We start from the raw sequence: 13,988 nt of genomic DNA on the forward strand, positions 1-13,988 counted from the left end.
AAAACATTTACGTGATCGAGCAGCGAAGAGCTGGCTGAAACCAAAATAAAAAAAACTGTGGTGCGAGCGGAGTTGAGAAAAACCTCTGAAGTGCAACTTCTCGCATGTGAGACTAATTTTTTTTTGGGGGGGGGATTAAGCTTGTGCAAGGAGACTTATTTAACTGTTCAACATTTCACATGCGTCATGAGAGGATGTAAAAAAGAGAGAGAGGAAGCCTCCAAATGAAACAACTGAATATCATGTTGTTTGTAATTTCCCCTTTACATAGTATAACACTGTTTATAGTTGCCCTCCAGATTTCATCTCATTGTTCAGCTGTAGCTTTAAGGGGGGAAGTGGGAGGGGGGGGACGACAAGAATCATAATTGCTATGTTTAAGGAAATCTGTAGAAACCAATGACGCTGTTATTTTTCTTGGCGGGTGTGCCCGGTCTGAGAAGAAGGCCTCAAAAGTGAAAGTGAACAGCTGAAACTTTATGACTCGCGAATTTTGCACGATTTGATAAAGTTTTGTTTCGGATGAGACCAGAAGGAGAATCTCTTTGAACACGCAAGCAGATTATTGTTCACACACTGGGATGATTTTTTTTTTTCTTCCCCTTTCTCCTGCTCTCCACTTCTTGTCTCTCCTTTTGTCTTATTACCGTGTTCATCCCCAAAGCCTCCCTCAGCCCCACTTCACCCCATCCAGCTCCAGCTCGCTTCTCCTTCTACCTGTCTGCCGTCCCGCTGTGGGAGGTTTCTGTTAAATGATGCAGGAGACGGCAGACAGAACTGTAACATGGCAAAGCCAATGGCACGTAAAAACCCGGCATGGCCAGCATGAAACATTCTCCAGGGGTTGGAGGTGGAGGAGAAGAGCAGGGAGAGAAGGCAGGCGAAAGCTGAGAGATGAGGAGGAGAGGGAGGAGGAGAGGGAGGGAGGGAGCCGAGATAACACTGGAAGTAGTGGGCTCCTCTGCTATTGTTTTTACGCTCAGCTGACGACCACTGTTTGTTTGAGCTCTTTGGGGTTAAAATAGTTACATTACAATATTAAATTATCCCCAAAAATTACTTATTACAAATTTGTGTTGTCCTTTTTAAGACATTAAAGTCACGAGTTTGCACTTTGTACCGTCTTAATTTTTCCATGCAGGTAAGCGGGGAAGATCATTTTCTTTACTTTAATCATTTGAGTGATGATAAGGATAAGGAGAACGATAGTTGCATTATACTAATAAAAATGTTTTTATATTATAACGACAACAACAAAGGGATGATATATTTATGTAAAACCGATGAATGGAAAGCAAAAATATTCATTTCAGCTCTAATATATTGTTATACGTGTCTTCATTAATTTCCATTTCTCTTAAAGTGCTATTTTACCTCAGAGTTCGCTGCGAGTACCACAAGCGTTATATTCCAGATTTAGTCCAAACCGGAAAAGCTCCCAACGCCGAGGCCTCTGCTGCCTTCACTGGTCATGTGACCTTCACCCTTCACACCGTGTTGGACTCTCCAGAGGAAAAAAAGACAGAAAGGTGGTAGGGTGAAATATCAGGAGGACGAGAGGAAGAAGAAAGAGTTGCGAGAAAGGAAAGGAAGATAATAAGGGTGAGGAGAGGAAAGAAAACACACACACACACACACACACACACACACACACACACACACACACACACACACACACACACACACACACACACACACACACACACACACACACACACACTCTCTGGCATGACACTCTTGAACTCTAACCTCTGAGCAAAACAGTGAGTTGGTTTGATATGTGGCTCGGCCCTCTCTCTCTCTGTGTGTCTCTGTGTCTCTGTGTCTGTCCCTGCAGAGCTGCCTGGGTAACAGAAATCATGGCTGTCTGTTAGTGCTCGGAGTCCAGTCATGCACATAATGTGAGGAAGGAACTCACGAACACAAACACACACACACACACACACACACACACACAGTCACACACGCCAGTGAGTTTCCTAACGGCCATGTTTTAAAGGACAAGGCCGGTGGGACAGTCAGTGAGCGAGAATCAATGAGGAGGCCAGGACTCCCTGTGTGTCTGTAAAACTGAGAGCTACATGCACTCGTGTGTGTGTGTGCGTTTGTCATTTGGCATGCTACCGTGAATGTGTGTGCGAGGATGATTTTTTTTTTTTTTTAATTTATCCTGGCACGCTTTTGTTTTTTCAGTCTTTGGTTTAGTGGTTTCCGTCACATTTGTCTGTTTGCAGAATATCTTAAAACACGTGTCTCTGAAATTGTAAATCAGATGAAAGAAATAATTGATTATTGGTGTGAATCTATGAATGAAAAACTGAAATGGCATCACCCAGTTATGGTTGCTATGGTGGGACCATTAGCAAACAGTTGTCTATTTCAGCGTTTGTATTCATGCTTCTCGCTACCAGATGAATCAAAATCAAACTCAAACACCTTCCATGTAATTTTCTCCAACATCTGAGAGGAAAATCCGTCTCCATAGTAACACGCCTCCCTGACTTGCTCCCGTCATACCTACTACGGCCACTAGAGGTCAAAATACGTGCAAATTTGGGGATTCTCTACACGTTGACGTTATAGGGAAGGGCGGATGCTGTTTAGCAGTGAAGTTTCTACTAAAACACAGAGTTTATGGTATGGCTGTGGAGTTGGGTGATAATTTCCAGTTTATTAGCCGCTTGATGAATTTGAAAATTATTTATTAACAGTGATGTTGAGTAATTGCATCATTTTCTCATTAAATACCGCACCTAAAAAAAAAAGACTGAATTTCACACTGAGAATTTTGACGTGCACATTTTTTTTTTAAACTGCAAACATTTTCTATTATTAAAATAATAATAAGAACAAAAATACTTGGAGGACTGTGCAGCCTTGGCTGATATATTCAATCCCCGCGCTGTCTAGTTTAGTTTGTGTTTAGTTCAAATTTTGTGTAAATATAAAATATGAATGCACCCATCTTCACGTCGATCCGTTCAGGTATTTTTTCCGAAGTTGGCATTCAGACTTCATGCCTGTCAAATTGCCACCTCTGACTTGATTTTACAGATATTTGTGGATCACTTTAAAACTGTTAACGCACTTAGATTCGTGAGTCAGGAAGTAAGAGACAAAAACGGCTTCCTTCACTGACCGTCTTATATTTTGGAAGTTGTACAGTGTTCTCGAACCGGGTTTGGAGGTTATTATGTTCACTCCCAACCCCTGAATGACCATGTTAACTTTCAGTCGCAGCGGAAAAAAAAAACCAACACGCGAACAAAACCCCATCAAAGCAGGAGCTGAAATGTTTTTACTCCCCCACCGATCAGAACGAGATTACTCCATTAATGGACCTGCCTGCCCCCCCCCCTCCGCCCCCCCACCTCCACTCTTACAGTACTCTTCCACCTAGTGAATTATGAATGGCGAGGCCCCTTGTTTTTCAGCTCCTGGCCGGCCCGGTGTCCACTCAGTGCACTCTACTGTACATGCACACATCACATTTAAACACAGAGCAAAAATGAGACGGACGGAGGGAGGTGGTATCAGAGCGGATCGATGGTGATAAAGTTTGGCACGTGTGAGTTTCAGGCGGATGTCTTTTCTGCAAAAAAAAAAAAATGAAAAGAACAAAAGGCTGAAGCCACGTTAATACGGGACATCGGCGAGGGACAATAGAGAAATAAGACAGTTATACAATTCACTCAAGTCACAACAACAAGTATGCTTTTAATTAACTCCAGCATTTCCTACCACATCACAACGAAATTGAAGGCTGAACTTTTATGCTTGCTGAGGTGTAAATATTTGTGCTCAGGAGGCCACACAAGAATCAGGAGGCACGCTCTGGACTCTGAAAAGATGGTGCTTATTCTTTGCCATGATACCGGGTCACTTGCTACGTCATTTCAGAGTTCCTATTGGCGGTTCAGATGCAAACTGCAAAAGGCTTTGGTCCCTATTTAGCAAAGCGTGATAGGGACAGTGTACAGGTGGACAGGGAGTTAAGCTTACTGCCCGAAAATTCAGGTGAGGCCTGGTTTTGTTTTTGTTTTGCTTATGCCAATTAAACAAGGCTGCAAGATTTCAGATGAAATGAGAATCATGAATATTCCTAGAGCTGATCATCCCAATCCTAGACATGACAATATCGCACAGTTAACAGCAATTAACTCAAGAACTAATGAAAACAACAGGTAACACGACACAAATTTAGACCCAAATTGTAATAAAGGTGAATTTACCTTTAAAAAGAAATCCTACAAACATATCAGCTGCCAGACAGAGACGGACATGCTGTGGAGATCTCAGCTCTCCATTGGTCGCGAATAATGTTGTTTCATCCAACTCAAAGTGTTCTCCTTTAACGAGGCCTCGGCAGCGCTAATGATGAGCCGCAGCCGTAATTAGCCTCATCAGAAGGACTTTCAGAGTGTTTAAATTAACTTAATTAGCCTCGGTGTGTACTGCCCGTGTGCGAGCACAGACGCGCGCGCACACACACACACACACACACACACACACACACACACACACACACACACACACACACACACACACACACACACACACACACGCACGATAACGCACGTGCACTCGGTCCCCGGTGACGCGGCCTCGAGCTATCACACTAACGGGGCTGATAGTTCACGAAAAGCTGCTGGTTTTAAAAGTTAAATGGCACTGTGTAAATATATTTCCAGGGGATATCCAGGGAATAATCAACTTTTAATTTAGCTGCTAATCTAATTAGTCGCCACAGTGCTCCAGTATCTCCCCGAAGTGATTTAAAAAGGAGAGAAAACGAGGCGAAAGAGAGCTGAAAAACCTACAAGGAAATTGCTTGAAAAATCACTATCAGAGGTTTCTTAGATTTTCTGTCCCGGGGATATCACTACATTTGTGGAATTACAATAAGGGGGAAAGTCAGAAGAAGGAGGGGAAAAGGCGATGAGAGGGAGAAGATTCAGAGGAGTTTTGCCTGCAGAAGTGCGTCTCTCCCTCCCTTGTTAACGACAGGCGAGTTGATGCAATAGCATATTAAGTCAGTCAATGAATTTTATCAGTGCCAGAATCCATTAATAGACAACAGCCCGCAGCACAAAGCTGCAGTGCGGAAAAGGCTTAACGCATAGATGTGGTGAGTTGATGTGCTTGTGTTTTGATTCGTTACAGAGAAAGAAAACGGGGGGAAAGAAAATAAGTGGTTTTGATTTACTCTTTGTTTTATGAAATGAAACGGAATTAAATTCAATAGCGACGTAACTTTAGACGCAGTCGTCACCAGTGAATGTAACACATCGTTGTCAGCAACCGTGAGTCAGATTATACCAGGTGTTGTGCCACGGTAAGCCTGTATGATTGGTTTATGTTGCACTTAGACAACAAGTATGACACGATAATGAAATTCTGATAAGATAACTTCAGGTATTAATAAATAACCAGGTCTATAAGAGATATAGCTAGAATTGCACTGAACAATAACACCTTAATAATCTCTGCAGTTATTGTTCTATTACGCACTGTACAATGGCATGAGGTACACAGTGTAACAAACTGTATTTAAAAAAAAAAGTTTTTAAAACAAAAAATATTGATTTCCTTTACTGTGTGTTATATTGTGATTGTGAGAAGTTGTTTCAGTGATTTTACAAAAAAAAAAATTAAGTTGCATTTAATGTAAATATATAGTGGATTCAGGTTTGAGCACATAGCTTCACAGACCGATCACCAGACTCCCACCACTTCCTGCGATCTAATTCTGCTCTGATTAATAAGTGGCTTAATGGGATTAATGACGGCACTGATAGTAATGAGGAAATTCAATTAGCATGAACCTGCTGGTGTTCGGGTGATCCGAGGCTCCTGGGTGGCGGCTGGTTGCTTAGGATTGCAGAAATCAAAGACTGCGGGTGAGCAGTGTGTGTGTGTGTGTGTGTGTGTGTGTGTGTGTGTGTGTGTGTGTGTGTGTGTGTGTGTGTGTGTGTGTGTGTGTGTGTGTGTGTGTGTGTGTGTGTGTGTGTGTGTGCGTGAAACCGTTGGCCTTTCTCAGTGTGTGTTCAGCTCCTCAGAGGGACTCAGTGGGAAGGAGAGCGGAGCATTGCTGGAGAGAAAAAGGAGGGAGGGGTGAAGAGATGAAGGTGCGGATGAAGATCAAAACTCTGCAAAAAATGCGGGTAAAATTGCAGGAGCGATTTCACCGTGGAGTCGGGTACGCTTTTCTGGCTGCGTTTAAGACCGCTGGCAAAAGTGTGAACGGCACAAATGTCATGGAAATGTCTGTTTAATTCAGATTAAGGCCACTTTCATATCAGATACCTCAGTCTGAACAGTCTCATTAGAATTTAATGCAATTTTTAAAAAGCAATTTCTCCACAAAAGGCCATAAAGAATAGTTTTGCATCATTTGAAATCAGGGTGACGTGGGCAGCAGATGGAGGTCGACACGTCCCGGGTTTTGAAGCAGGCAGCTGTACCGGCGTAGAAGCTAAGCTACCAACTGCTGTACATAAGAGCAGCAACAAAAATGGATTTCAGCCACCTAAAAACATTCTGACTGCAATATGTTCCCCACTTTGCCGTCAGACCGTACTTTCCCACGGGAAACCGATGCCATTACATCGCTCTCTTCCAAACCGCCAGACGTTTTATTTACACTTCAAATTTTTGGTCAGTTTGTTTGTCCAGTGCAACTCTGGATAAATCCACCTGCTTACACTTTAGATATAAAAAAAAAAAAAAAAAAAGATCAAAATAAAAAAATACTGGGAGAGGAAAACCATTCTGTTTGAACAGCTTACAACACCGACATCTACGAGCTCTGACTGGTGGTGGTGGTGTGTGTGTGGGGGGGGGGGGGGGGGATCGGGGGGTCACATGTAGATACCCATTAACCCGAAAGCCACTTTTCCAGAGGAAACGGAAGAAAGAACAGTGAGTCTGTGACGAGCTCAGTTTAAAAATCTCTCGTTCCTATTTTGATATTTTTTGCAGCCTGCGGTGAAGAGGCCAGGGGCTTCATTAGAGAGATCTGGAGGCCGACCCTATCAGCCCGGGGGCACGCGGAAGGGGGGAGGCTTGACTTTACACCAAACCGAACGCCCATCTCTCCACTGGAGACAGCCTCGGCTCCCCCCGGGCTCCCCGCGACCGACCTCCTGCTTCTGTGCATGGGCCAGAAAAAAAATCAACGGCGTTCCCCTTTGAACAACCTCCTCCTCTTCCTCCTCCTCCTCCTCCTCCTCTTTCTCTCCTTCATGCTCCCTCTCTTTCCTCCCTTTCTCTGTGGACCTAATGAATGATTCATTTAACCCCTCCACCACCTCTAACACCACCCAACTCCTCGTCTTTTCCACCCAACCGCCCGTTCGACTCCTTTCCCCCTCCTTGACACTTTATTTTCTTTCTGTTCTCCTATTTTTAATAAAAGCGTGTGACTTTTCTTTAAATTAAAGGGGGAGTGGGGGGGGAGTAAAGCAGAGCGGCAATGCGGTGATGGTGGCGGGTGAGGAAACAGAAGAAACAACAAAGGGAGGAACAAACGCCCCCGTTTGTGTCGCAGATCCCTCCGTGTATTTCATTAAAGGCAATGTTTGACAAATTACTTTACACAGCTTGGATGCTGATTTGCAGTGTGTGTGTGTGTGTGTGTGTGTGTGTGTGTGTGTGTGTGTGTGTGTGTGTTGACTGCGTGTGGGGGGTTAGGAGATGAAGTGCTGCTCAGGCACGCGCGCACACACACACACACACACACACACACACACACACACACACACACACACACACACACACACAGCGCACTAATGAGGGTAGGATGGTAGAAAAGCCCTTTAAATGAGGTGTAACGACACACTAGAGCTGGAGAAGAAGGAAGCCTGGCTACCCAGATAAAATCAATTACGGCCCTTATTATCTTGGAAGAGTCGTTAATTTAATGGAATAATTGGTCGGGACACGAAAGGGCTAATTGCCATCATGAAACCAAATTTCTAACATGAAAGGGGGAGTAAATGAATCTAGATGGCGCACTTGAAAGGTTCCCAGAATCTGGGGACAGTTTCAAAGATGGGTTTTTATACTCTTGGTTTCGTTTTCCCTGGGCTCTGACTCGCAGGCTCCGTATGAGGAAAACCGGCGTAATTTGATTGGAGAAGAGATCTCTTTTAACTCCATATCAGCGCGAGAGGAAAAATAGAACGAGGAGGAAGAGACGAGGGGCGGAAGACGGATAAACAGGGCAGGGTTTGTGTTGCCGACCCCCGGTGAAAAGCTGAGATCACGGCGTGGTAAAGTATTTGATATAATTGTTGAAAATAGCGGAGAATAAAAAGGGATAAATCGCTCCTGAAAAAGATCCTAAATGTGTAACGTCTCAAGAGGGGACACGAGTTCAAAAACTTTCCAAGAAGGTTTAAAAAGCTTCTTTTTTTTTTTTTTTTTCGTAAAGTGAACAAGTCAGGATCTATTTTTGTTGTCAGTTTAGCTAACTGTGTCCTTACAACTTAAACTATGTGAACATCAGGTGCGCACATTCAAGTTAACAGATGCTTAAATTCTGACATCAGTATACTTTAGACCTGGCCGAATTCATCATGAATGCTAAATCCTGCTTAAAAAAAAAAAAAAAAGAAACAATTACAGTCGCTGTTGAGAAAAAAAGGTCAAGCAGGACTTGCTGCTGAGCTGCATCATGTTTTAGGGCTGGATTTGATATAAAAAAAAAAAAAAATTAAAAAAAAATTAGGATTTTGAATTAGGTTTTCTTCTTCCTTTCCACTCTATAGAAGAAGCCCGTTACTTGTATGTGTTCTGGTTGGCAGGAGTGTTTTCTTGCGAGCTGGCAGCGTGCGGCGCGTGTGACGTTTGGCAGCGACATCTGAGAGGCTCAAGAGACACAAGACACAACAGTCTCCACTCCCTCCCTCCTCCGTCTCCGCTTCCTCTGTAGGAGTCTGAAGACGACTCCGAGGGGCCAAGTGGCAGCACTTCACAAACCAAGATGGCGACCTGCCTCTCCTCTCCTATCCTATCCTATCCTATCCTAATTATAATGCCAGAACTGCTATCAGGAGGAAAAAGAAAAGAAAAAAAAAAGAAAAAAGATCTTCTTCATCTTCCCCCATACTCAAAACATACTTCTTCATTTTCACACACAGGCAGAGATGCACACAGTTTTGAAGGGCAAACTTCTGACACGCTGAGAAACACAACCATCTGTTATTCCACCAGTATTTTCCTGTGCTGGTTGCATCGGCCTGAACCGAACCGCGAGCGCAAACTGGTTTCCGATTCAGGCGTCCAGAAACCCAAACCACCTGAACGCCAGAGCGAGGTGGTGCCGTCGAGGCAAAGCGGGCAACTTTCCACCGCCCGCGAGAAGTTTTCTCCTGATTGATGTGTGTGTTTTTTTTTTCCCGCCTTTTGATCAGTGATTATCTAGAATAAATAATTTAAAGTACTAAAAAGTTAATAAAGAGTCGAGAAAATCTTTCCAATTTGGACTTCTGAGACGAAAGGCAAAGATTTGATAGACATGAAGAACTGAGTTGGTGGATGTGGATGTGGGGGGAAGGGGTGGGGGGTGGAGGGGGGGGGGGTTACAGCTGGGAAATAAACAAAACAAAAATTCAAAAAAAATAACAAGAAAATGGACAGGGAGGAGGAGAGGAGGAGGAGAGAGAGAGAGGAGAGAGAGGAAGAGAGGGGTTGTAAGAGGAGGAGGAGAGGTGTGGCAGAACGGGCCGAGGGGAACCCGCCCCCCTAATTGGTACTTAACACCCGCGCCGAGCAGAACTGTTGCTATCATAAGAAATTGATGAATTAGCTGAGTGAGGGAGATAGGCAGAGAGAGAGCCGGAGACTGTGGGCCGGCGGAGAGAGAGGGAGAGAGAGGGTTCTGAATCTTTTAAGAGGATAACTTACTTGGGCAAAACAGCTGTTTATGCATTATTTGTGCGGCGAGCCATTTACCACCGTTTAGGATGAAAACCTTGGTTCCCGGGCTGCAGGAGTTGCCCGCGGGGACACAGAGGTTTTTATTTTTTTGGGGGGGAGGGACCCGGCGGCCCATCAGTCACTGATAAGAAAGGATGAAAAATTAATTTGCTGGTAGTTTCGTTTTAAAGACTCAGATATCGGCCTGTCAGTCTGCGAGCTTTCGTTTAAGTGACAAACAGGCGAGCGGGGGGATTCGTGCGAGAGGGGGAGAAAAGAAAACAGCAGCAGGGGGAGGAGGTGGGGGGGGGGGCAGGGAGGGGGGGGAGGGAAGGAGGGATGGAAAGTTTTGTAGACAAGAGAGGCAGGTTCTCGTTAACCTCGTAATCCAGGAGACCTTTTCTTATTTCACTTAGCGCTTATTGCTATGAAGTTAGTGATAGGAAAACGACACGCACTGCAAACTGTTGCGCAACATACGCAAGCCGCATCACGTGACGTGTTATTCGACACCCGCAATGGTAACGCTAGATGTTTCATTAGGACAGAAGACGCAGCCTCCGTGCAGTCGTCAGGAGGATAAAAGTTGATGCACAACTATGGGAACAGGTGCTCAGATATGCATCAATCTGCTGGATGTGTGTATGTGTGTGTGTGTGTGTGTGTGTGTGTGTATGTGAATGGTTTCTAATTACACCAAACAAACCAGATTTGTTCATCACTTTCTGTGGTCACTAAACATGCCGAATGTGTTCACATGCACACTAGGACGTGCCGATAGGTTGAAACTGTAGTTTCTAAATGACCCCGAGGCCCACTTCCATTAGGATGCAACAACTGGACGTGATAAACTGCAGAGTGGCCAGACTCTTATATTCACCCCGTGAATTTGGGTGTGGTAACATCAGATTAGAAAATAATATTATTAGATAGAAAATAAGTTCGAAAAATATCCAGTTTATTTGGATGTAAACGGGAGGATTTCCAGAGCAGAAACTTCCGTCGTCCTCGAGGTTCTTAAAGATTAACAAGTCGAGCAAAGAAATAACAACAACAAAAAGAAGCCCAGCAGAGGTGTGTAATGGTACGAATCAATGGGTGGATGATGGCTTCCTTCAACTCTGTCCAGACGGACGATTTGACATAGTTACTGTTTCACTTTGATCACTTCAAAGGAGGCCTTGAAGTCGACGCTGGAGAATCACACGACGGGCACTGTTGCGGTAAAACAGGCGCTATCACACTTCTTCAAATACCGCTGGCTGTCACTCAAGTCCAAAACAAACCGAGAGCCTCGGCCCAGCGTGAAAACAACGAGACTGGAAAGGAAGTTAACGCACACAAAAAAAAACTTCAGGGTTTTCCTGCGTCTGTCTCGAGGCCGAGTGCTGCTCGGCGTTGGACTCGACTATGAAGGTTAACACTGAATGTTTATCAGCCTTTCACACCTTAGGACCCGGAAATCTTCCCATTATCTAGATTCAAGTTGTCAAAATAAGGAGTTTGGGTATTTTTGTTAGCTGTGTTTGCATTTCTGTACTCGCTTCAATTTGATAAAAAAAAATTAAATTAAATTAAAAAAAATCTCAGGTAAGAGTGTTTAAAATTATGACTGGAATATGGATTAGACTGGAGCTCGAAATGATCCTCAAAAGTACAGCAATAATAATAAAACCCCCCAAAAAACCCCTGCTGTGCAGCAATCTGTAGAGGTGGGTGGTTTTCCAGCTACCTGCCTCTGCCCTCTACGCTCGTCCTCTCTCCTCTCCTGTCATCTCTCCTGTTGCCGTAGTGACTGCCTCGGGGCGACAGACACTTCCATGTCATGTCAGCCGGCTCTGATGCTGATCGGTCCTGATGGAGAGAGCTTTGTCCCTGTTTGTTCACCTAAAGCTCCGGCATGTCACCGCTCCACCTGGGAAGGGAGCTGTCTCTCATTCAGACACACACCGATATTGTCGTTTTGAATGCCTGAACACTCATGATCGTCCTTTGAGGCTGTGGCAGCTCGTTCTTTAAATGCTGCATGTTATTCATGTGTGCAGTTTTTCTAAACTCAACCTTGGATGTATTACAAAAAACAAACGTGAAATAGCCACGCTTTGGCCTCTCTAGGCGTGACATTTTCACGTTTTCCTGTAGTGGATGAAAATGAAAACAAAGTGCTTGCGTATCGCCGTGTGATTTACAGGAAAATGAAACTTATAGCCAAGAGACATGGTTGGAGTTAGGAAACAAAAAAAAAACAACTCAATAAAACGGTTGTCGCCCCTCCTGCCTCCTGATACTGCCAAAATATGTCCTTTGTTGCCTCTGTTGCAGGACCTTGGTCACATGATCCCTGTCACACTGCATTTGCACGCATGTAAGTTTCACACTTTCAAAGCGTGTAACTGTCACGCCCCAGACTGGCCCCCGAGTGGCTATTTCACGTTTTGCTGTAGTGGCCCGGCGTGTCTATTTCACACTTCGCCGTGATACTGGGTCGACTAAAACATGCCTTGAGCTACAAATCTGCAGTTGTAGTACAATAACAAAATATGCTGTTTTATGAGGGTTTATTCATATTCTACCATCGTTAACCAAGTATAGTAGTTGATCTTCACATTGCTGCATTAAAACTGATGAAAGAAACCGTTAAATCAGAATACACATTGAGCTTCAGCATACTGTGGAAGTAAACCTAAAAGGACTTGTTTAGAAGCCCTAGAAGACTTTTTAAGCTCTCAATATAATTTGGAAAATTCTAGGCACATGTTGTGTTCCTCTGAAGTTATAATGACGTTTTATTTGCATGATTCAGATCAGAAGTTTGACCCTATAAATGCTCTGCAAACAACAGTTGTGGTCCTTGCATCTGATTAGCAGCCAGATAGATATTAGACAGATAAATAGGTAGATGGATAGATCAAGTCTTCTCACACATACCCGGCCTCTTCTTCTCCACATAATGAGAGTCGGGTTCTGATGGAGGAGGGGTGGACTTCGCCTGGAATATCATCATTCAGGTGGAGCTCGCAGGACGGGTCGTGATTAGCTGGCAATTTATTCTGGCGGGCGCGATTGAGAGGAAGGGGCCCTGAAATGGTAATGTGTTTAAATGTCAGAGGAAAGGTACGGTTCTCATCAACCTTTGGTCACCCGTCCGCTTTGAATATTCTTATTGCCATCATGTATTAGTAATGAGAGTTGAAAAGTAAGTAAAATTTAACCTTCGCTGTACCTGAGGAAACTATGAATATTAACGAGGCCTATTATGTGTACCTGATCTGAAAGAATTTTAACCCCGCTCCTGGCTGGCTCGCTCTCCCTCACCAATTTCTCCATTTCCAGCTCTGTCTCCTTCCTCTATGTTTTCCTCATCTCTATTTTCTCATTTCTCTCTTCCACCCCATCTTTACTCCCCCCCCTTCCTCTCCTTTTTACCCGGTCACCTCTTCCTCTCACCTTTTCTCTGTCCTGTCCTTCGTTCTTTTTTTTTATTCCGTCTCTTAAAAGTTTCCTTCGTCTTCGACTGCAATTCTTTCCCCATCTATACTCCTAAAGGATTCATCTAACTGTCAACGCAAAGGCTGGCATAACAGTTAGAAAGAGTAAACGGTTTATGATATGTTTATTTAAAAGAATAAGAAAATAAATTACTTTCTTGTCCAAAGAAAACAGGTCAAACGGGTAAAACATCGTCTTTGCCCACGCGACAGTCAATTGAATCTCCTAATAATAAAAAGCAATTAAAAAAATTCAAGATAAACACCAAAGTAACGCAGATTAAACCTGAGTGGGAGCGAACCAGCTGCATGTGGAACGAATGGAAACTTCTTGTGGAGGCTACTAGACTTAAGCTGAGTTATCAGGCTTGATATCAAAAGATACCTCTCAGTTGAATGATGGTTTATTCTGTTGTTTAATTACAAATGACTGGATGTGTGTGTGTGTGTGGGGGGGGGGATTCAACAGTCTAAAAAGCCCTTACAGATCAATACATCTTTGCATGTGTATTTCTTTCATTAGATAGAATATCGGACTGTGCTGCCAATAAGAGGAAAACGGTATTAAAAATACAAGAC

General features: G+C 43.8%; 1 long non-coding RNA gene across 1 annotated transcript in view; it reads right to left on the reverse strand.

Moving 5' to 3' along the window:
• Positions 1–405: 405 nt before the first annotated feature.
• The window catches only part of LOC138631474 (uncharacterized), a 103,245-nt gene continuing 89,662 nt past the window's right edge, over positions 406–13,988 (reverse strand). The window contains exon 3 of the long non-coding RNA XR_011311722.1: positions 406–416. This is a non-coding gene — a long non-coding RNA (uncharacterized lncRNA). The remainder of the gene's footprint in view (positions 417–13,988) is intronic.

Source organism: Brachyistius frenatus, unplaced genomic scaffold, assembly GCF_029030835.1.
Source record: "Brachyistius frenatus isolate BFR_SWC_R1_liver_20210118 unplaced genomic scaffold, ASM2903083v1 Contig_5, whole genome shotgun sequence".
Taxonomy (NCBI): Eukaryota; Metazoa; Chordata; class Actinopteri; family Embiotocidae; genus Brachyistius; species Brachyistius frenatus.